The sequence below is a fragment of the Schistocerca piceifrons genome, chromosome 3 (genome assembly GCF_021461385.2).
Source record: "Schistocerca piceifrons isolate TAMUIC-IGC-003096 chromosome 3, iqSchPice1.1, whole genome shotgun sequence".
In the NCBI taxonomy this organism is placed as follows: Eukaryota; Metazoa; Arthropoda; class Insecta; order Orthoptera; family Acrididae; genus Schistocerca; species Schistocerca piceifrons.
In genome coordinates, this window is record NC_060140.1 from 641,925,031 (window position 1) to 641,948,094 (window position 23,064).

The window sequence follows — 23,064 nt, forward strand, 5'->3', positions numbered from 1 at the left end:
GATGACATTGCTGTCCTAAGTGAAAGTATAGAAGAGTTACATGATGTGCTGAATGGGATGAACGGTCTAGTGAGTACAGAATATGGACTGAAAGTAAATCGAAAGTCATAAGAAGTAGCAGAAATGAAAACAACGACCAACTTAACAACAGGATTGATGGTCACGAAGTAGATGAAATTAAAGAATTGTACTACCTAGACAACGAAATAACCAATGACAGACGGAACAAGTACGACTTCAAAAGAATACTATCACTGGAAAAAAGCCCATTTCTGGTCAAGAGAAGTATACTGGTATGAAAGACAGGCCTTAATTTGAGGTAGAAATTTCTGAGAACGTACGTATGGAGAAGAGTATTGTAGTGAAACATGGCCTGTGGGAAAACCGGAACAGAAGGGAATCGAGGCATTGGAGAACTGGTGCTACACACGAATGTTGAAAATTAGGTGGGCTGATGAAGTAAATAATGAGGAGGTTCTACGCAGAATTGTCGAGGAAAAGGAATATGTGGGGAACGCTGACAAGGAGAAGGGACAGGATGAAATGTGTTACAATACCAGGTAAAGAATGCCATGGTACCAGAGGGAGCTGTAGAGGGCAAAAAACTGTAGAGGAAGACACAGATTGGAATACATCCAGCAAATAATTGAAGATGTAGACGACAAGTGATACTCTGAGATGAAAAAAAAAGATTCTTTAAGTGAGACATTACCTCAGCGTGGAAACTGTGATTGTTGGGAGAAAACTGCATCCTCTCAAAAGAGAGAAACAGAGGTTTCCTCGAAAGTAGGAAAAATTATGTCTTGTCGGTGATATGTTCCGTAAACACGAGGTATATGCGTTTATGTAAGAGTTTTTGGTTGACGTGTCGCACGAGTCACTTCGCTCCACATCTTAGTGCTCGACTGGAGACAAGTCGGAAGACCTTGCTGGCCAGGAAAGTTGGTGCACGTCTGCAGAGCACGCAGTTTCACGGGCAGTGTCCGGGCGAGCATTATCCGGATAGAACAACGTATCACCTTCCCGTTGCAAGAACTACAAAAGCATGGGTGTAACAACATTCTGCATGTATCGAGGGCTGGTTAATGTACCTCCTGAAACTCCAAGGTTGAACGGGAGTTGTAGCTTGTGACATAAGACGTCATCGGATCAGATTACACGTAGTACTTTTAGATGTACTTTCTTTCGGCAGCGTATTTGTGCACACAATAAGCTTTCCTACAAATTTTATTGAAATGTGTTAGGTTGTAATTTCGGTGTGTGTTCACTGTCTTATGACATTGAATAAAAAGTTCTTTTGCAAAGTGTTAGGAAAGTTGCTGTGCAGTTAAAACGTATGTTGAAATAGACGTCCTCAGACGGCTGTTAATCCTAGCCCGCTTACCACTTTTTGCAGATAGGATTGTGATATGTTACTCATGCATCACAAACCGTGTGTTGGGATTGCAATGTATTACCATTTTGCTGCTCCCCTACGAAAAATCTGCGGAATAAGGTCGGCCAGCGAGGAAGTCACAAATTTTTTAAGATGACCCGTTCCCCAAAAACTCTTCCAGAAGGCACTTAGTATTGTTGGCTGTGTGTGCGGTAGCATCGTACAGTTGTAACCTTGATTAGCTGAAAAAATGAAAAGGCTATGAGAACTAGGGGACTTAACATCTCAGGTCATCAGTCCCCTAAAACTTAGAACTACTTAAACTTAACTAACCTAAGAACATCACACACATCCTTACCCGAGGCAGGATTCGAACCTGCGACCGCAGCGGTCGCGCGGTTTCAGACCGAAGGGCCTAGAACCACTCAGCCACAGCGGCCGGCCGTGATTAGTTGATTTCGTCCTCCTTTACTTGGCCAATGAAGTCACGGATCATTAAATAATGACATCCACGCTTTCTTCAAATATAAAGGTCCAATCCAGTAATGCGCCGTACGGATATTGCTACTCACACTCCAGTTTTCTGACCATACAATGGCGTATCCGGCAAAGCATAACGGTTCTTCGTTGACCATAATCGTGTGTTAACATGACCAGAGAGACGGAACGTGGTCTCCTCTGTATAGAACAGGGCGGCCAACTATATCGCAGGTGTTCCTCTCCATCGGGAAGGCGTGCCGGATTAGCGTCGAGGTCCGGTGTGCCGGCAAGTCTGTGGATGGTTTTTAAGGCGGTTTTCCATCTGCCTCGTCGAATGGGGGCTGGTTCCTCTTATTCCGCCTCAGTTATACTACGTCACCGATTTGCGGTTTTGTTGTTCAACTTATTATGTCTGAAATTTCTATCAGAGCTGTTCAGAATTTTGTGTGCTGTCAGAAAAGAGAAATAAAAACTGTACAGATTGTTTAATACCCTACCGCAAACGAGAAGAAGTTCTTTTGAGTCATCATTCTCGTAACATGATTGTTGCTGACCGCCATGAGTTCCTCTCCTGCGCTAACTTCTTCATCTCAGAGTAGTCCTAGCACCCCACGTCTTCCATTATTTGTTTTGTCTATTCAAACTTTCGTCTCTTGCCGTCGAGGTTATTCCTTGTTGCCTTAACACGTGTTCTATCGTTCCGTCTTTTCCTGTCAGTGTTTTCCGTATTTTCCTTTCCCCGTCGATTGTGTGGGGAACCTCATCATTCGTTATTTTATCAGTCTATGTGTAAGACGTGTATATTTCTATTGTTTATTGTCAAATCACAATTTATGAAAGTTATTTATATTTTATTAATAGGATTAAGTAGGAATAATTAATATTTGTCATGTTGGAAATAATTGTGGTAGCAGGGAATGTCTGCACCAAAGTGTTGTTGACAAGAGAGACCGCAAATTGATATAATTTTAAAAAGGGTGGGAGAGACCGCATATGGATTTATTTCAAGAAAAGAGCGGGAAAGACCGCGCATTGATACATTTTGTAATGGTAGCAGGGACTGTCTGCACCAGAAAGTATTGTTGGCAGGAGAGAGCGCACTTTAGCGCTCGTAGGAAGTCAGTAGTAAGAGAGAAGTGAAGCGAGTCGGTAGCAGGTCTGAAGCGAGAGGTTGAGAGGAGCGATGTGCCTGCCAGCCACTAGCTATGATTTTCAAGAGATTATAAACGGATGTACAGAGACATCAGCTAACTATTATAATAAGAGGAACTAATATTATTGAATTAATATTTTTGAGAAACTCAAGACTACTGAAGGTATATTTGCGCATTGCTAGTTGTAAGATTATTGTAAAAAGTAAGTCCCATCTGAACGTTTGTAAAATCTTTTCATTCAGAATATAATTAACTTTTGCCAGCAGTATTGCATTTCTAATTATAATCCATCCCAAAAACCACCAACGTAAAACTTTGCAAAACTTTATTGTTGTCAAGAAAAAGTTTAACTATGAATTACGTAACTTCAGTCAAATTAATTAAAGAATAACGTCAGCTTTGCTATTAAGGAATAACGTCAGCTTTGGTGATAAATACAGCCACTTATTATGAAAACCCACCAGCAGCTAATAGAGTATAGTAAAACAGAGTAAGTATATTCATGTCGCAGTTCGATGTAGCAGTGAGATGGCGATCCAGTAACAGTAAAAAAGGTAAGGAACAGTTTTGGGTTATTGCAGATATACGACTGAGGGCCACGACGACGACACATTCTGTGTTTCGTCGAAATAATCAGAAAATCACTTTCAATAAGCAGCAATTAAATTTGTATGGGAAGATAGAGAAAGAGAATAAATTTCAAAAGGAAGATTTCATTTGTTATTATCAAGCAAGAGAAAGAAATCCTAAGGGAAGGCTACATAAGTTACTGTAAAACGGGAGGTTATCAATAACAAAAGAAGTATAGAGGAGACGAGAAGGTTTCACTTGGCGACATCCAATCGGTAAGACTCTTTAGTGAATCTACTGTGAAAATGAATATACTGACTCTGACAATTGTATGAATAAGCTAGTGTTAAGTGGCGCAACGCTTATACTAAACTGTATACCTTTAATTCACAGCCTATCGGCAATTGATTCTGCATTGAAAAGTGTTTGTTCAGTGTTAAATCCGCTTTGAACAGTGATATATTTTGTTGCGTGTGCTAATTATAGACAATGTCCCGCAGAATAATTACTCGCTCTCAAAGCGATAAAAGTGTAGAAAATAGTGACGAGAAATTCTTTTCAGGAATGGACAGAAATATTACGTGTGAAAATCGCGGTAGTGAAACATTAGGTGAACAGACATTCGAGAGCAGTTATAATATGGATTCTTTTGACGAACAATCAAATTCAGAAATGTCAACTGATAATGAGACATTAGTGCAAAATAATTTGTTTTTAAATACAACAGACGCTACACAGTCACAAATTACGCGTAGCAGACATAATAGTTTCTGTAACGAAACCACTATAATGCAGTCAAACAGTGTGATTACATTACGTGCCGAGACAGATTCAAACGGTACACAGCTACACAATCTGGGTAACAGATACCACAGTTTTATCGACAAAAATTCCGAAACCACGGAAGAGGTGACACGATTACAATCGTCTGAGGATGTACAAATGAACACAGATGTACAGCCTTTAACAACGAATTCAAATACACACGGAAGTCAAAACGAAACGTATGCAATAATGGCAGTTTTGCTACAAATGAGACAAGACTCGAATCAAAACTTTAACAGAAGGGCACAAGAATCAGCAGACCTAAAAAACGAAATCAAGGCAGAACGCACAAACACAGATCAGAAATTAGACAAAATGTACCAAAGTCTAAAACACGAAATCAAAGTAGAAATTCAAGCAGTCGCTGAAAAATCAAACCAAGAATTACACGCATTCGCGGTAAGCATACGAGAAACAATGTCAGAGAACTTTTCTAAACAAAACGCTCACATTGATGAACGTTTTAACAATCACAGAGGAAACTGTTTGATACGTCACCGCAAACTGGTACGATCGCAGAATAAAGAACGAAAAGAACTATCACAAACAATTAATAAACAGCGACAGGACGACAACAATAAAATGTTTGCTCAGGGAAAAACTTACATCGACAATCATATACACTCGATTTCGGAAGAAATCTAAACGGTTAAGGAGGCAAATATTCAAATACAAGAGAGGCTCACCGAAATCCAGTCACATACAACTGAGGCGAAAATTTCTACCCACACTGAAATCCAGAATACTAGGGATAAATTAACAGAAGAAGTTCTGACACTAACTGACAAAATGGAACACATAGAAATCAATCAAGACTCAGAAAATTTGAAAGCAGGTTTTAAGAAAGTAACCAAAAGTAATCATAAATTACGAAACGAATTGACAGAAAAGATCAACGAACTCATTGCAAGAATAGACCTGTTAGATACTACCAATGAGAATAAGTCAGATGACACTACACCAGTCTCAGTTCAACAGATTTCTAATAGTAAAGATACGCAAATTACAAATGTGCATCAAACAATCGCAGACCTAGAATCACGTAATAATTTGTTACATCCGAAAATCAATTCTTTACAGTAAAGGATAGCTGACACACAAGAAACAACTGCAAACAATCAATTCCAACAGAACACACACCATTACGACATGCCTCAGATGCACAATACATATAATGTCGGTAGACTTCAGAGAGTAAGAGATCTTATCCAGGCAGAAAGACACACAAATTCATATTCACAACATCACGAAAATAATTACACACTTAGACATGACGGTTTCGACCACAAGCATTTCCATTCAGTGAGAAAGTTTAAAACATTTAAAAACGACAGGACGCAAATACATCCACTGGATTGGATCCAACAATTCAACGCGGCACTCCCAACGGTAGAACAGTACAGCTCATAGAAAACACGTAACACTCCCCAACAGAAAACGAAATGTCAGAACATTTATGACTAGAGATAGCCTGTAATGAATCTCTAAATGCCGACACTATGGATAAGGACAGAGAAAAGATAACGATAGACAATTCCATTACATTCGACGACGTGCGAGACACACTGTTACACGAAAAACCGATCATGCAGAAAACTATATGCCACCCAATAATTCAGATAAATTTAAAGTCACAAAATATTTTAGCAATAATTGATTCAGGCTCACCAATGTGCGTAATTAACGAAGACACTTTTAACAGATGCAATAGCGATAATGATTAACCAGTATTCCCGTTACACAAAACTAAAATTAAGGGAGCATTTCCAGGAAAAATCATTGAAGTCAAAAGACAGACACAATTAACGTTTGTTTTTGCCGGGCAAACTTTCCACAGCAAGTGTTGGATAGTTCCACATTTAACAACTGATATAATTTTAGGAATGAATTTTCTCGTACAGTAAGACGCAAAGATTGACTTTAAATCGTCATACCTAACATTACACAAGGAAGACAGTGAAGTGGTAGTGAGATTTCAAACCACAGTATCCTCAGAAGAACAAAATATGCACATGATCGGGATTATAGCAGATTCTAAAGATAACGATTGTTATCTCACACAATACACGAATACACATAATAACGACATGGCAGAGGAACAGGAGTATAATGTATTAGAGACAATTACACGCAAGGTTGGAGACTGTATAGCAAAAGACGACACAGAGCGCACAGAATTAGAAAAATTCTTGTGCAACATAAAACAGTTTTTAACAATGTTGCAGAAACGATGACAGGATTTATGTACGAATTTTAGTTGAAACCACACGAGACTTTCAAGGCAAAACACTATCCAATCCAATACACAGAAGCAGTTAAGAAAGAGTTACGAGCAATTACTGATGAGGGTATAATTGAACCAGCAGCAAGCCAATATATAAATCCATTACACATCGTTGAAAAGAAGGATGGATCACTCCGTTTAGTTTTAGATTCAAGTGAGGTTAATAAAATAATCATTACAGAAACTGACCGACCCCAGACGTTAGAAGAGTTACTGCAAAAGTTTCATGGCACCTCTATATATACCACCCTCGATCTCAAATCAGGATTTTGGCAAATCCAGTTGCATCCAAATTGCCGAAAGTATACGGCATTCCTTTGCTCTGGTGAATGTTACCAATTTTGTAAACTTCCGTTTGGACTAACGATTTCGTCTGTAGCCTTTATACGAGGCATGAATACAATTCTCCCACCGGATTTTAGAAACAAAATTACTACATATGTAGATGACATTCTAATCGCAGCAGAAAACTAGGAACAGCACAACCACACTCTTCAACAATTACTGAATACATTCGAGCAAAAGAGTGTAACTATAAACCTCCGTAAATCTGAATTTGGAAAGGCCTCAATAAAATTTCTAGGTCATATCATTTCACAAACAGGTTTTGCACCAGACTCTGACAAATTTCAAGCATTGAAAGATATCGACGTGCCAACAAATAAGAAGGAACTTCGGAGCTTTTTAGGCCTTATTAATTATTTTAGAAAATTCATTCATTATAAAGCATTAGACACACCCTTGCTATACCAGCTCACAGGTAAAAACACAATTTGGTCATGGGATGAAGACGCTGAAGCTGAATTCGAGAATTTGAAAGAAGCTTGACTAAGGGCACCTTTGTTATCGCATCCTGACCCAACACAAAACTTTTCCATTGCAACAGATAGTTCAACTACAGCACTAGGAGTACATATTTTCCAGGAAGTTGAGGAGGGCGGTAAGACAATCGTTAAACATATTGCGTTTGCAAGCAGGATTCATTCTCCAACAGAGCGCAATTACTCTGTAACAGAATTAGAGACGCTATGTGTAGTATGGGCATTTAAGAGATTCCGTCATTATCTATATGGAAGACACACCACAGTATATACCGATCACCAAGCAATCCAGATTTTACTATCAGCAAATCTTACGCATGATAGATTAAGCCGTTGGAAATTATATCTAAAAGAGTTCAACTTTACTATTGTACACATTCCAGGCACGCAGAATATTGTTGCCGACGCACTATCGAGATCTATTCAGCACAAACGACTAGAGAAAGAAAATACCTTCTGCTACAACAACCATAGTATTATGTACATCAAACAAGTAGCTGTCGAAAACTTTATATCATCAGCATTACAGGACAGAGAGAGAACAGCAGAAAGATGAAACACTAAAAGAGATTTTAACGCTTTGGCGAGACAAGAGCAAAGCAAAAATCAGACATAATTACACTACGCATCAAAATATTCTGTTTATCCGCTCGTACCCAGCGGCAACAACTGGCTTTTATGTATTCCAGAAGGGATCAGAAACAAATTGATATGGTATACGCACCTAAGCTATGCACATTACGGAGCTAGGAAATGCTTTCTAATTCTTCGCCAAAATTACCACTTCAACTATATGGAAAAACACGTTCGCAAAGTTATAGCATCCTGCAAGATATGTCAGAAAGCTAATACATCTACAGTATCACATATTCCACCACTGTATCCCATCATACCAAGTAAGTTAAGACACATGGCAGCAGTAGATCTTTTCGGTCAAATCCCCAGAGCAAGTAAAGGTTATAGTTATATTCTAGTTGCCGTAGAACTGACTTCCAAATTTGTAACATTTTCTCCACCAAGGAAAGCAACAGCTAGATCAGTATCAAGAGCATTTGTAAGAGATTTTGTATCAATAGTAGGACATGTACAGAAGGCTATTTCAGATAACGGACCGCAGTTTAGGTCAGACACATGGAAACAAATGTTAGAGAGTAAGAACATAACACCAATTTACATATCAAGATATCACAGTTCTTCTAACCCGTCAGAAAGCATAATGAAAGAGATCGGGAAACTTTTTACAATTTATTGCCACAGAAAAAATACAACATGGGATGAATACATTTCACAGTTTCAAGAAGTAATAAATACAATACCTAACGAATCAACGATGCTCTCACCAACTGTAATACTGACGAATAAAGACCCACCGAATAAACTTTCTGAAATGATTACTTTTCCAAAGAAGCGTAGACTTCGTCAGTGTGAGATAATAGACACGGCACTAGCGAACATTAAACGAGCTGCAGATCGTTGGAAGAGACAGCAGAAGCAGGTAAGTAGATTACGCAAGTACGAGATTGGCGATAAGGTACTAGTTCGCACCCATTATCTGTCACATAAAGGGAAGAAACGATGCAAAAAATTTGAAATTCTATACGCAGGACCGTACAGAATTCGAAATATTCCGCACGCTAATGTAGTACACATTGAGACACTCAGAACAAAAAAGTCGAGAGGAAACCATCATATGTCAAACATAAAGAAATTCTTAAAATAGAAAAACCTCCTTACAGGGATTCATATTGACAGAGTATAACAATGAGCTTTTTGACACATTCCAGCAAGCCCGAATACAGTGAGCTAGATAAATACACTGAACATTAATAGCAGTCTTAGAAGCGTTCTCGCAGGACATCTATTTCACATTATGTAAGGTAAGTGAAGCAATTAACAGGACTACTTTAAATGTAATTGTATAACACGTTCAAATAATTTTCATACAGTAGTAGCAGTTAGATGTATTCTTTAACCCGTGCATGCGGCATTGTTGTCATAGTACACCAAAATAAACGTATATTTAATTATAATATCAGTATTGAATATGGAGAAATGTTGGTAAATGCTTTACAGGTCATACCGAGAGCTGACGCGATATTCTAGATGCAGAGAGATGTTTACGTCATGCCGTGCGCTGACCATTATTAACCACGAATATTTTGTTATAGGTAATACAGAGAGATATTGAAGTCATGCCGTGCGCTGATGATTATTAACAATGAATATTTTATTATAGGCTATGCAGAGAGGTGACACGAGGTACAAAGGAGAGAGGAGAATGAAGACGTTAGTATGTAAGGAATATAATTAAGTAATGGTTTATTTTGATAACGGGTGACACAGCGCAGCGCAGCACTACGGATGGAGAAACTGTTTTGGTTGGCAGGAGAGCCAACACCGGGTTACTAGAAGAGGCCAAAAGGCACGGGTTTTAGCTCACGCAGGCTGGCGTGAGGTCTGGAACAGGACAAGGAAATTAGAATTTAGAAAAATGGACGTAGCTGGTGGAATACTTAACTTTAATCCGTTAATGGTGAACGTCGGTCTTGACGGTACATGATTCAGTATCAATAGTAACTGATAATGGCGCCTTGCTAGGTCGTAGCAAATAACGTAGCTGAAGGCTATGCTAAACTATCGTCACGGCAAATGAGAGCGTATTTTGTCAGTGAACCATCGCTAGCAAAGTCGGTTGTACAACTGGGGCGAGTGCTAGGAAGTCTCTCTCCAAATGCCGTGTGGCGGCGCTCGGTCTGCAATCACTGATAGTGGCGACACGCGGGTCCGACGGATACTAACGGACCGCGGCCGATTTAAAGGCTACCACCTAGCAAGTGTGGTGTCTGGCAAATCGCAAATCGGCGTACGGTTGTGGCGTATGGCTTCCGCCCGCCGTGGGGAGGACCCCATGTTGACGTACGCGACGAGGTGGGGAGCCTAACAACAGGCGAGGCTGTGCCACCTACACCCTGCCATTCGGACCGCGGGGAGCTAGGAAACGCCTGAAAACCTGCTCCAGGGTGCACGCCAACATGCGGTGTATGCGCCCGCAGAGAGACAGGAGGGGCCGAAGGGTCGACCTCCATCGGGTCGGGGCACCCGACGGGCGAAGACGACATATGGTCCGGAGCGGGCAAGAGTTCTATGTCGGAGGACATCCGGTCACGGGAAGCGATCGGCAGCGCGTGACCCAGGGAGGCGCCCGGCGGTCGCAGCGACGCATCCACTGTGGGCGTCGCCGGCGGGAGAACAGGCGGCGGCGGCGATGGCGCGGCGCGTCGCCATGGGGCAAAATTGAAGGCAGCGTCGGTAACACCCGAGGCTGAGGCGAGCCAGTAGATGGGTCCCCAGGGCGCTGACCGGACCGCACCGTCACTGAAAGCAGACTGCGAGCGGCAGATCCCGTGCGACGACAGAGGCGCAGCTGGTTGAGATGCCGACGCACCTCACCAGAGGCCCCCAAAACCAGATACATAGCGCGGCCGAGGCAGCGTAGCCTGCAGGAAGCGCTGATTTCTGCAGTGGAATGAAGGTAGGTCGGTAACTTTGTTGTGCTTCTGATAGTGGGAGCATTGAGATGGAGATATGACGACCGTCATTTCGGTCGCTCAGTCATTCTAAGACTAACGAAAGGTTAATGTAAGATACTACATCTATCCCACAATCTTTTGGATTTAATACATGCGAAATTCAAAGCACGCAGAAAAGAGTTATCTGCGAAATACAGTCGCATAATTATAGATAACATTCCATCAGAATTTCTAAAATCATTGGGGGAAGTGGCAACAAAACGACTATTCACGTTGGTGTGTAGAATATATGAGTCTGGCGATATACCATCTGACTTTCGGAAAAGCATCATCCACACAATTCCGAAGACGGCAAGAGCTGACAAGTGCGAGAATTATCGCACAATCAGCTTAACAGCTCATGCATCGAAGCTGCTTACAAGAATAATATACAGAAGAATGGAAAAGAAAATTGAGAATGCGCTAGGTGACGATCAGTTTGACTTTAGGAAAAGTAAAGGGACGAGAGAGGCAATTCTGACGTTACAGCTAATAATTGAAGCAAGGCTAAAGGAAAATCAAGACACTTTCATAGGATTTGTCGACCTGGAAAAAGCGTTCGACAATATAAAATGGTGCAAGCTGTTCGAGACTCTGAAAAAAGTGGGGGTAAGCTATAGGCAGAGACGGGTCATATACAATATGTACAACAACCAAGAGGGAATAATAAGAGTGGACGATCAAGAACGAATTGCTCGTATTAAGAAGGGTGTAAGACAAGGCTGTAGCCTTTCGCCCCTACTCTTCAATCTGTACATCGAGGAAGCAATGATGGAAATAAAAGAAAGGTTCAGGAGTGGAATTAAAATACAAGGTGAAAGGATATCAATGATACGATTCGCTGATGACATTGCTATCCTGAGTGAAAGTGAAGAAGAATTAAATGATCTGCTGAACGGAATGAAGTCTAATGAGTACACAGAATGGTTTGAGAGAAAATCAGAGAAAGACGAAGGTAATGAGAAGTAGTAGAAATGAGAACAGCGAGAAACTTAACATCAGGATTGATGGTCACGAAGTCATTGAAGTTAATGAATTCTCCCACCTAGGCAGTAAAATAACCAATGACCGACGGAGCAAGGAGGACATCAAAAGCAGACTCGCTATGGCAAAAAAAGCATTTCTGGCCAAGAGAAGTCTACTAATATCAAATACCGGCCGTAATTTGAGAAAGAAATTTCTGAAGATGTACTTCTGGAGCACAGCATTGTATGGTAGTGAAACATGGACTGTGGGAAAACCGGAACACAAGAGAATCGAAGCATTTGAGATGTGGTGCTATAGACGAATGTTGAAAATTAGGTGGACTGATAAGATAAGGAATGAGGAGGTTCTATGCAGAATCGGTGAGGAAAGGAATATGTGGAAAACACTGATAAGGAGAAGGGACAGGATGATAGGACATCTGCTAAGACATGAGGGAATGACTTCTATGGTACTAGAGGGAGCTGTAGAGGGCAAAAACTGTAGAGGAAGACAGAGATTGGAATACGTCAAGCAAATAATTGAGGACGTAGGTTGCAAGTGCTACTCTGAGATGAAGAGGTTAGCACAGGAGAGGAATTCGTGGCTGGCCGCATCAAACCAGTCAGTAGACTGATGACAAAAAAAAAATATAGTATCTGAATAAGGGAGTCCACATTGACACTCAAAAGCACAATCCCTAGTAAGGCCTTGCAAGGTTGCAACCCACTCCCGATTAGTCTGACCTGCCGTACGTTTTGTACGAAAGAAGGTATACCTTTTCGCAACCACATTGACTGATTCTTTGAAATATGCAACTAATGCAGACAAAATTTCGTCTTAGGACAGAGTTGCTACGTCGCGTCGGGGAAATAATTTGACTATCACACGGTACGTTTGTATGCCGACTAAAGACAACAAAAATGGCTGCCGCTTGTTACCTTGAATTCTGTAGGCGGCGAGATGGAATCCAAATTGGCGTGACCACTCCGTCCAGCTTTCCAGTGCAGCATCAGAAGGTCGAAAAGTTGGTGCAACAGCGTGTTGTGGCTGCGTTAGCGGTGGAGCGGCGGCTGCCGCATCGTTTTGCATCGCACGTTGACCCTGGACGACCTGTCCAAGGGCATCCAGTAAGGCCTGCGTCTGCTGATTCTGTAAGCGATAAAATTCGGACAGTACATCTGGAGACCGTGGCGAAGCCATTACACAAGTAAATCAGGGCAGTTGAAAGAAGAACGCAGTTTCGCCTCGTCGCCAGTGTTCTGGTTGGCAGGAGAGCCAACACTAGGTTACTAGAAGAGATCGAAAGGCACGCGTTTCAGCTCACGTAGGCTGGCGTGAGGTCTGGAACAGGACAAGGAAATTAGAATTTAGAAAAACGGACGTAGCTGGTGGAATACTTAACTTTAATCCGTTAATAGTGAACGTCGGTCTTGACAGTACATGGTTCAGTATCAGTAGTAACTGATAATGGCGCCTTGCTAGGTCATAGCAAATAACATAGCTGAAGGCTATGGTAAACTATCGTCTCAGCAAATGAGAGCGTATTTTGTCAGTGAACGATCGCTAGCAAAGTCGCTTGTACAACTGGGACGAGTGCTAGGAAGTCTCTCTAGACCTGCCGTGTGGCGGCGCTCGTTCTGCAATCACTGATAGTGGCGACACGCGGGTCCGACGGATACTAACGGACCGCGGCCGATTTAAAGGCTACCACCTAGCAAGTGTGGTGTCTGGCGGTGACACCACAGAAACCACATTAAATTTCTTACTATATGTACTTTGCATTGAACATGATATCTTTTACATCAGATACATACATAGGAAAAACAGATCACACCAAATGTCAGCATACCGATTCGCACTCTACGTATAATACAAATGTTTTCTCTTAAATAACAATGACGATGTGTGTTACACAACTCAAACATAATATGTAGTCGACTGACAATATGACTCGTAACTGACAAACACATTATCGAACATACTGAAGTCACAGAAAGTGACATATGTTGTCAAAATGTACTTTCATATTTCAAAAATTGTGAATTCACAACCTGTGAAGTAATATAACAGTGTCTTTATGTAATTATTTATATGAGCACCAGATTAAGATTTATTTAGAGTCACAGAACGTGACATAGTTTGTATAAAGGTACTTGTCTATTTTATTTAAAATGTTGATGCCTAAATGTACTATTAAATTCCACTTACAGAAATATTTGTTTATGTTATCGACTGTCACGTAATGTAATATGTATTGTAGGTTGAATTCACTACAGATGGAAAATGTTTTTTTATGTAATTGTTTAAAACTATAAACTTTATCTACAGTCACACAATGTGAAATATTTTATCCTTTTAAAATTATAATAAATAATTTTATGAGCACAGAGGAAAGAGACGATGTAAAATTTGCTAATTACGGTATCAACCATATCCATGAACCTTTTGACAAAATGATTATACCTGTACCTAAATTCCTGTGCATCCCCATTGTTATGGAGGACAAATTAAGTGAATAGTGAACCAAGTTACTTCAATCTACAATGTTTTCTATGAGATGTCGGCATACCAAGATGCACACCACAGTCATGATGTATGTCAATAGGTGCTTGCATACCAAGATGCACACCATCACTACTAATGGACAATTGGAGTTGGAATTTGTAACTGATGTAGCTGCGGCAACTCAGGCAATTCGATGGTTAACTTAGTGTCTGGTTACACTAAAACTATGGACCAAAGAGACGACGGAATCACATGGCGAATTCTGGTGTTGTGCTATGTGAGGGAAAGAAACGGACTTTTGAGTGCGTTCACAGACAGTTGCCAGTGCTTTGATCATGCTATCCAATTCCTTTTTTATCCCTTCCTTGAATATGGTACTAATAGATGCCAATTTATAATGAAACATAAACTATGTTCTAATTTTTGCCATCCATTAGTATTAGAAATATAAGTAACTTTTACTACCTGATGTACACTTCCAACTTACTGACTCATATTATTTGTATATTTTGATGTAGACTCTTTTGAATATTCTCTTTGTTAGACTTAGGAAAACAAATTCTTATGACAGTATATGTATGTGCTTTGTTGAAAGAAATATTATATCATTAACTTACTTATTACTACACATATTTGTATAATCAAATTTCCTTCTTACGTCATGTCCAAATGACTTAACAACGTGGGAAAATTTGAAGGAAATCCAGTGGAGGGTTATGTAAGAAGTGTATATTTCTATTGTTTATTGTCAAATCACAATTTATGAAAGATGTTTATATTTTATAAAGCCCACCAGCAGGTAATAGAGTATAGTAAAACAGAGTAAGTATATTCATGTCACAGTTCGATGTAGCAGTCAGATGGCGATCCAGTAACAGTAAAAAAGGTAAGCAACAGTTTTGGGTTATTGCAGATAAGGACTGAGGGCCACGACGACGACACATTCTATGTTTCGTCGAAATAATCAGAAAATCACATTTAATAAGCAGCAATTAAATTTGTATGGGAAGATAGAGAAAGAGAATAAATATCAAAGGGAAGATTTCATTTGTTATTATTAAGCAAGAGAAAGAAATCCTAAGGGAAGGTTAGGTAAGTTATTGGAAAAGGGAAGGTTATCAATAACAAAAGAGGTATAGAGGAGATGGGAAGGTTTCATAAGGCATTCTCAACATTCATCTGTAGGACCACGCCTCAAACGCTTGGTTTCTCTTCTATTACGTTTTTCCCACAGTTATTGACTCACCACAATACAATGTAACTTTCCATACGTAAATCCTCATAAATAATTTTCTGAAATTAAGTTCTGTGTTTGATACTAGCAGACTTGCTTGTGGTGGTCTGGTTTTTAAGCTTCATCTGCCATGGGTAGTTTTGCTTCCTTAACTTCGCCTACTTGTGATGACGAATTTTGATGTTAAGATTCTCACTATTCCCTTTTTTGCTACATTTCATTGCCTATGACTTTTTCCGGTTTACTCTTAGTCCATAAGGTGTACCCATAAGATCACTCTGTGCAAAACGACCTATAATTCTTCATTTTCACAGATAACAGCAATGTCATCAGCGAATCTTTCAGCATTGATATGGATGCATGAGCTGTGTGCGATAATTTTCGCATTTATGAGGCCTTGGTATCTTCGGAATTATGCGAATTGTGGTACGTCTCCAGTCTCATGGATTCTAGAGAGAAACCTGAATGGTCGTTTGGTTGCCACTTCCCTCATAGACTTCAGAAACTTCGATGGAATGTTTTCTGTCCTCTCTGTCTTATTTGGTCTCAAGTCTCCCATATCTGTACAAATTCTGAGAATACTACAGGATATCTTCCATATAGAATCGAAAGGTTCCTTCTTTCGCTTCATCACCGCTAGTAGATAAAAATATTATGAAACGTGTATTTTTATGGATTGCTCTTCTACAAAAAATGTCAGAAGTTGGCTTCTGTGTGTCTGCACATTGTCTTCAGACACTGATAACGTACGGCACTGTGCAGTCCTAAAATGTCGATCGCAAACCCACCAGCGCAGCGCCGCGGACCAGCATCAAGACGGCGCTGACTCGCGCGACAGTGGAAAGAGCGGGCAACGCCACACCTCTTGGAAGACATAATTCAGCGCCCCCTGTCAATACTGATTTAACCAGCCACCCATCGCTGGTCGGCACAGTTCGGTCGCAGATGGTGGTAGATGTGGTAAGTTCCTATGGAATCGAAATGCTGATGTCATCGGGCCCTTCGGTCTCACACTCCTAGAGCATCAGTACTGAGTGACAGGAAGACGAGACTTAACCTGCCTTCTGCTAGAAGTAATAGCGAAAAGTGTTGCATGTAGCCGGCCGGGGTGGCCGAGCGGTTCTAGGCGCAACAGTTTCGAACCGTGCGGCCGCTACGGTCGCAGGTTCGAATCCTGCCTCGGGCATGGATGTGTGTGATGTCCTTAAGTTAATTAGGTTTAAGTAATTCTAAGTTCTAGGGGACTGATGACCTCAGAAGTTAAGTCCCATAGTGCTCAGAGCCATTTTTTGTTGCATGTAGGAGGCACAGGAAGTAAGGTAATTTATGTTTATTTTCTTTTTACAAACAAAGGGATTAATTAATCTTAAAATGTTATATGCAGATCATTTTGGATTCCTGCCACCGGCCATCGCAACTTCTCTCCTTTTGTGTTGTGTCCATGCTGACTCCCGCAGTAGCTGACACAACAGATACGACGCATTCGTTAAGTCTGGCACGCTAGAAATTAGTTGTTTGCCATCTTTCAAAATTTTATGAAATATATACTTGTTTCATATATTATTTTAATTTGCTGTATAACATAGTTTATTTATTGATTGGCGACTCCATAGTGTCCTGTGCACTACGACCAGATAATGGGTATACTTGGAAGGAGAGACAGCATTGGTCCTATATTTTTGTTTACTATCGCAAAATCGATTTTCGGTCACTTAGTGACCATCTTCAGTGCTAGAAGTTAAATTTTTTTTTACATTACGATCAGAGAGTATAAAACAGAAAATCACATTTACATCTGCATATGAACATAACACTTGTTAGGAACATACCTGTAATATATAACTTAAATTAGTAAGCACTGGTGTCAATAAGCTTACGGCGATCACATAGACTGAGGTCGCTGTTTACATGCACTTGTTCAGCAGACCTCGGTGTGACGGGGCTTGACACGCCCTCTATGTGACATGTGTCACGTGAAGGCATAGTATTACTGGTTTTGCGAGATATTAACACTAAATAACTCTTGTGCATTTGTGAATCGTGCAGTAATTCAAATTTAAAATGTACGTACAATACATAGCAGACGAAGGGGGAATGAAATATCTAAAATACATTGGCGTATTGTTTTTTAAAAAACAAACTTATAAAACATAAAACAGATCGTTGATAAGTTGTCAGGGCACAGGACATATAAAAGAGCAAAAGATAATGAAAAACAATAATAAATGAATAACATGAATGAGGTGTAACATAGGTTTTTGAAAAAAAAAAAACATAATACCCACCATCTGGCGTGGGAAGTTAGAAGTACAACGTTCGTAATTTGCGTAAAATGTTACGTTAAGACTAAGGAGTAAAATATATAAAAAAATAATAACAGTACGAAACTGCCATTACTTAATAATTAAAATGCCGTGAAACACAATGTTCATTACAAAAATGTTTGTAGGTGTGGATAAACAATTTTGTTATCATATTTAACCGATGTGCTGATGTACGTCTCGTTTGTCCCTTTGGGCAAGCTAGCAGTGTTATAACAGTGATTATAGGCTTCCGCATAAGCACTGGGTAAGAACCCATACATACATGACATCAAATATACACGGTTGCTTACTGTAAAACATATCCCCATCATTTGGCGTGGGAGGTTAAAAGTACATCGTTCTTGATTTACGTAAATATTACGGTAAAACTGAGAAGTCAGATATATAAAATAGTAATAGTCCGAACAAGCCACTAAGTAACAATTCACATGCCATCAAATAATATTAAAAAAAGTTTTGAGGGTGTAGAGTAGCAATTTTGTTATCATATTTAACGGCGTTGTAATGTACATATCATTCGTCCCATCACTGGTTGTACGCTTCGGCATAAGCACTGGGTCAGAACCCATATGTACATTCACAGGTTTATAAAACAGTTTATTTCGTTTGTTTGTATGCCTTGAAATAGTCTTCGGTTTCTGATTACCTAATATACAGTACATCACCAAGTCTGACACGCCAGAAATATAAGTAATGCGCCTCTTACATTTTCTGTTGACAGTTTTTCTGTGTTTGGATGTAAGTGTATCTTCGACATCAGCTGTTATTCGTTGTTGGGCTGCAGTAATTAGAGCACAGTTACCACTACATGTGAGGTTGTGACATTGATCTGCATGAATTCCCAATGTAAGAATGGAATATGACGACTGCTTCGTATGTGTAGAGAAAAATAATATCACACCTGTAAGTAGGTAAAGTGCATCGTAAGGAAGTATGTTATCGTGAGTTGTGTAATGTGATACTTACACATGGCGATGTATTGTGATGTATACAATGTTATACTCTTCTACGTTGGTTTTAAAGATGCTTGAGAGTGACAGATTATCGAAATTAGCTAACTGCATGATTTAAAAAAGATTGTTTACATTATAGCCTACCGTAGGGTGTGTTATGTTTATTTTCTTGTAGAAACAGCAAACAGCCAATCAGTTGCCCAATGGAAGGTTCTTCATTAAACCCCCTTTACCATGGTTTCGACATTTATAAAAACTTCTTCTATAGAGGCAAATATTGACAACTGGATACATGTTGTGGCACATATACGTTAAAATATAGTCGAAAGGCATCAGGCAATTACAAAAATTCACCTCCATAATCACAAAATATGCACAATCTCTTTGTTGATATTTGGTACTTCCTCACTAATATATAGCTTGGACACTTGCTATACATTCGGGTGGAAATACCGAATAACAACAACCATGTTGTGCATGGTTTAGTTATTGTGTGGCTAGTATTTTACATTTGGTTGACGCCTTTCGGTTAGATTTTAACGTACGTCTGCCGCAACATCCAATTCAGTTGGCAATACTTGCTTATGAAAAAGACGTTTTTATAAAAGTTGAAATCATTGTAAAGAGGTTTTAATGAACTTCACATTTTGGAAGTGATTAGCTGTTTACTATTTATATAAGAAGATTCATCCTGCCGTTGCTGATCCAGCCACACACAAAATTTTAAAATTTTCATTTATTATTTAGGGCCTGTGGATCCACACAGAAACAAAGTTTTAAACAATTTGTGGTAGCCCTAGTTTGTGTGCTCGCAATATTTTACGATATCTGCGGTGTACCCCAAAGGAAGATACGTCATACGTATCTGCACAGCTGCACGTGCTTGGAACAATGGTGATCACTATAGGTGGCACTGTCCTTGATGGCGGAGCTGACTGTGGCTGAGCTGTCGGCTCGGCTGCCGCAGTAGAATGTGACGTCTCCCCGACTAACATGCCATGCCGGTTAGTTGTGAACCCCTCCTCTCACCAGCGAAACGCTGCATGCTCTTCGAGGAACAGGCAGTGCCCTCTTCCAAGCACGCAAGTGCCTGATAAGTCGAGGAGCAGCACAGCGGGCGGTTTCATGTTGGCGGACCGCGACTGGTATTTAGCGTGACGAGTAACGGCAGACGTGCTAAATGCGTAGGTTCACTCAGGAAGGGAACCAGAGAAGAGAACAAAAAACAACGTGCGCAACTGGTCATCGAGGATGCCCTTTGGTGACGGTCGCAGAGTATTTCAGGCGGCTGGAAATATTTATCGCCACCCCGCAAACTCTGGCACGAGAGCAACTGAGCGGACTGGACCACCAACAGAGGATCCTGTGAGTCCGACGTGGCTCGTAAAGTCATGCAAATCAGCCGTCCGACCCGGCCGCAGCGAGACCCTTCGCAAATTATTGCCCTCTGCGTGCTGGCGGACGCAATTCTGCCGCTTTGAGATGTCATAACAGCCCCGGGCTCTGCCGCGTGTCTGTGGGCGGGCAATTTCTGCTCCACTGCGAATTGCAGAATGGCCGTGCGACGAAGCGATTTCGCGCCAGAGGACCCGTCGCGGGATCTGTGTGGCTCTGCGAGGCTTGCAGACGATGGCAAGGCGGTTAAATGCTTCCTAAACAATCACACATACTTTGTTTTGCACTCAGATGGATTTGTCAAAAGAATTACGGGACTGATCTCTCACAAGACCGGAGAAAAGAATCTCGCTATAACACGCGAAAATTCGGATGGTATATTTGAACATTCCAAACAGCCAGAAGAGAACATCCCCAGTTTATACCTAGCTGGAGCTATGTTTCATATGAGACTTACCTGACGAGAAGGCATGGAAACGACAAATTACTGAAATACTTCTCGTAAGGGAAATTTCATGTTAGAACGAACCTTATAGTTTATTGTGAACTAGATGTTTGCCCTCAGCTTTGACCACGTCCGCATATATCAATTATTGGTTGAACCAGAACTCCATGGACAAACTTTCAGGATTGTTGCTACCTACATTAACAAGGTAGAAATTTCTTGTAAGTATTGGATGTAAAATGCGTATCTTAAGAGCTGTGACCACTTGTACCTCTTCGCTACTATGAAGCTATCTCCTCTATTGAACTACTGCTCATAGCTCTAAAGGTATACGTTTTAGAGCTCACGTTTATTGAATATTTTTTTCTTGTTTTGGTTCATAGTACCCTCCTAGGAGTTAGTCTGTGGAGTTCTGGTTCGCCTATTCATTTCATTCATACCTCATCTCTCATAGCTTAGGGGTGGAGTTCTGTTTCACCTTATATATAGGGAGTTAGGGGTGTATCAGAACAGATTTTTTGTTGGTGGTAGGGGCAGTACACTGAACAGCATTACATCAGTATATATTTTGTTTGTAGACTAATAATTATTGCTATTAAGAGTAGTATAATTTTTAGGCTGATTAATAACTCCAGGTACATGTGGGAAGAGCAAGCTGTTAATACTTATTTTCCCGTTGGCAGTAGGCAGGGGGATGAAGTGTAGACTTGTGTACGCAAAACTCTATACTGAAAGGCGTACTCCTTTCAGTGGTGCAATTACGATCATGTACAAAGCATCAGATAGTAAATTATGTGATGTGATTGCTCAAACACTGTTAAACATGGAGAAAAAACTAACTAAATACAGTGGGTACATATGAAGATACCAATAATCACAAAATCTACACTTATACACCTATCGCCAAATTTGCCTGCTGAAAAGTAATATTTTCGAATTTTTAATTTGAAAATTCTTGAAACTTTTATTTAATAAAAGATAATGAGATTCTCTATATTTATTCTTCATGTCTGTTTATTTATTTCTCAAGATAGTCACCGTGGCGATCAACACTTTGTTGATAATGTCAGTGTAGAATGTTTATTGACACAGCCGTAACCTCACCTCTGCTTGCACCGCTTCGTCACTATCAAAGTGAAGTCCTCGAAGGTGTTCTGTAAGTTTTGGAAACAGATGGAAATCTGATGGAGCCAGATGGGGATTGCATGGTGAATGATCGATAACACGGAACACATGGTGTCTGATGGTTACGGATATCGGAGCGCTCGTCTGTGGTTTGGCACTGTCGCGCTGAAGTAGAGGATACTCCATGGGTTAGTGTTTCCAGTTTTCTGAGGACACTCGCAGTACAGTGCAGCGTACATGGTGGTGCGTTTGGGCATGAATTACAAAAGCACCACACCCGGACTATCCCAGAACACTGTGAGCATGACTTTGTCTACCGGTTGCTCTAGGGAGAACAATGTTCCTTCTTATGGAATTACGAACAGTGCAATTGAGACGTTTATGATGCTTCAAACATGTACATAAAATGTACAGAAAAAACATTTATCATTCAACGTGATTGTATTTAAAAATAATATCGACTTACTACGTATATTAGTTCTTCATTAAAAATATCCATAATGGTGAAACAGTCGAATGATGTTATGTAATTACTCACTCTGGTCTTAATCTTGGATGACGGGTAGACGTTAGAGACATTTTAAGTGTACTTACGGTGCATTTTGGTTAAATATATGTGTTTACTTGCTCTTAAAAACACTATTACGAAACTAATAATTTATTTTTTATGAATATTATAAAGCGTAATACTGCGCTAGCATATAAATGATTGATTGTTGTCGGCCATTTGCACGGCCGCTACGTCTTATTTGAATATTACCAATACTAAACCGCATAGAGCAGTAGCAACAACATACAAAGCTTGCATTTTCATTACATTATTTAACTTCAGTGTCATTTTGATTCATTTGCGAAGATTAATAGTAGTTTTCCGTAAATTGTTGTCGTTGCCGCATAACGGCTGTCTTTTATCTCAGCTACGTAAATTCACAGTGATAAATATGGCACACAATAATATTTCTCTAAAAGGGCTCATGACATTAAAGCAGTATTAATTTCAATGAAATTACAGCGCAAAAAGAAACTGACATACTTCGTT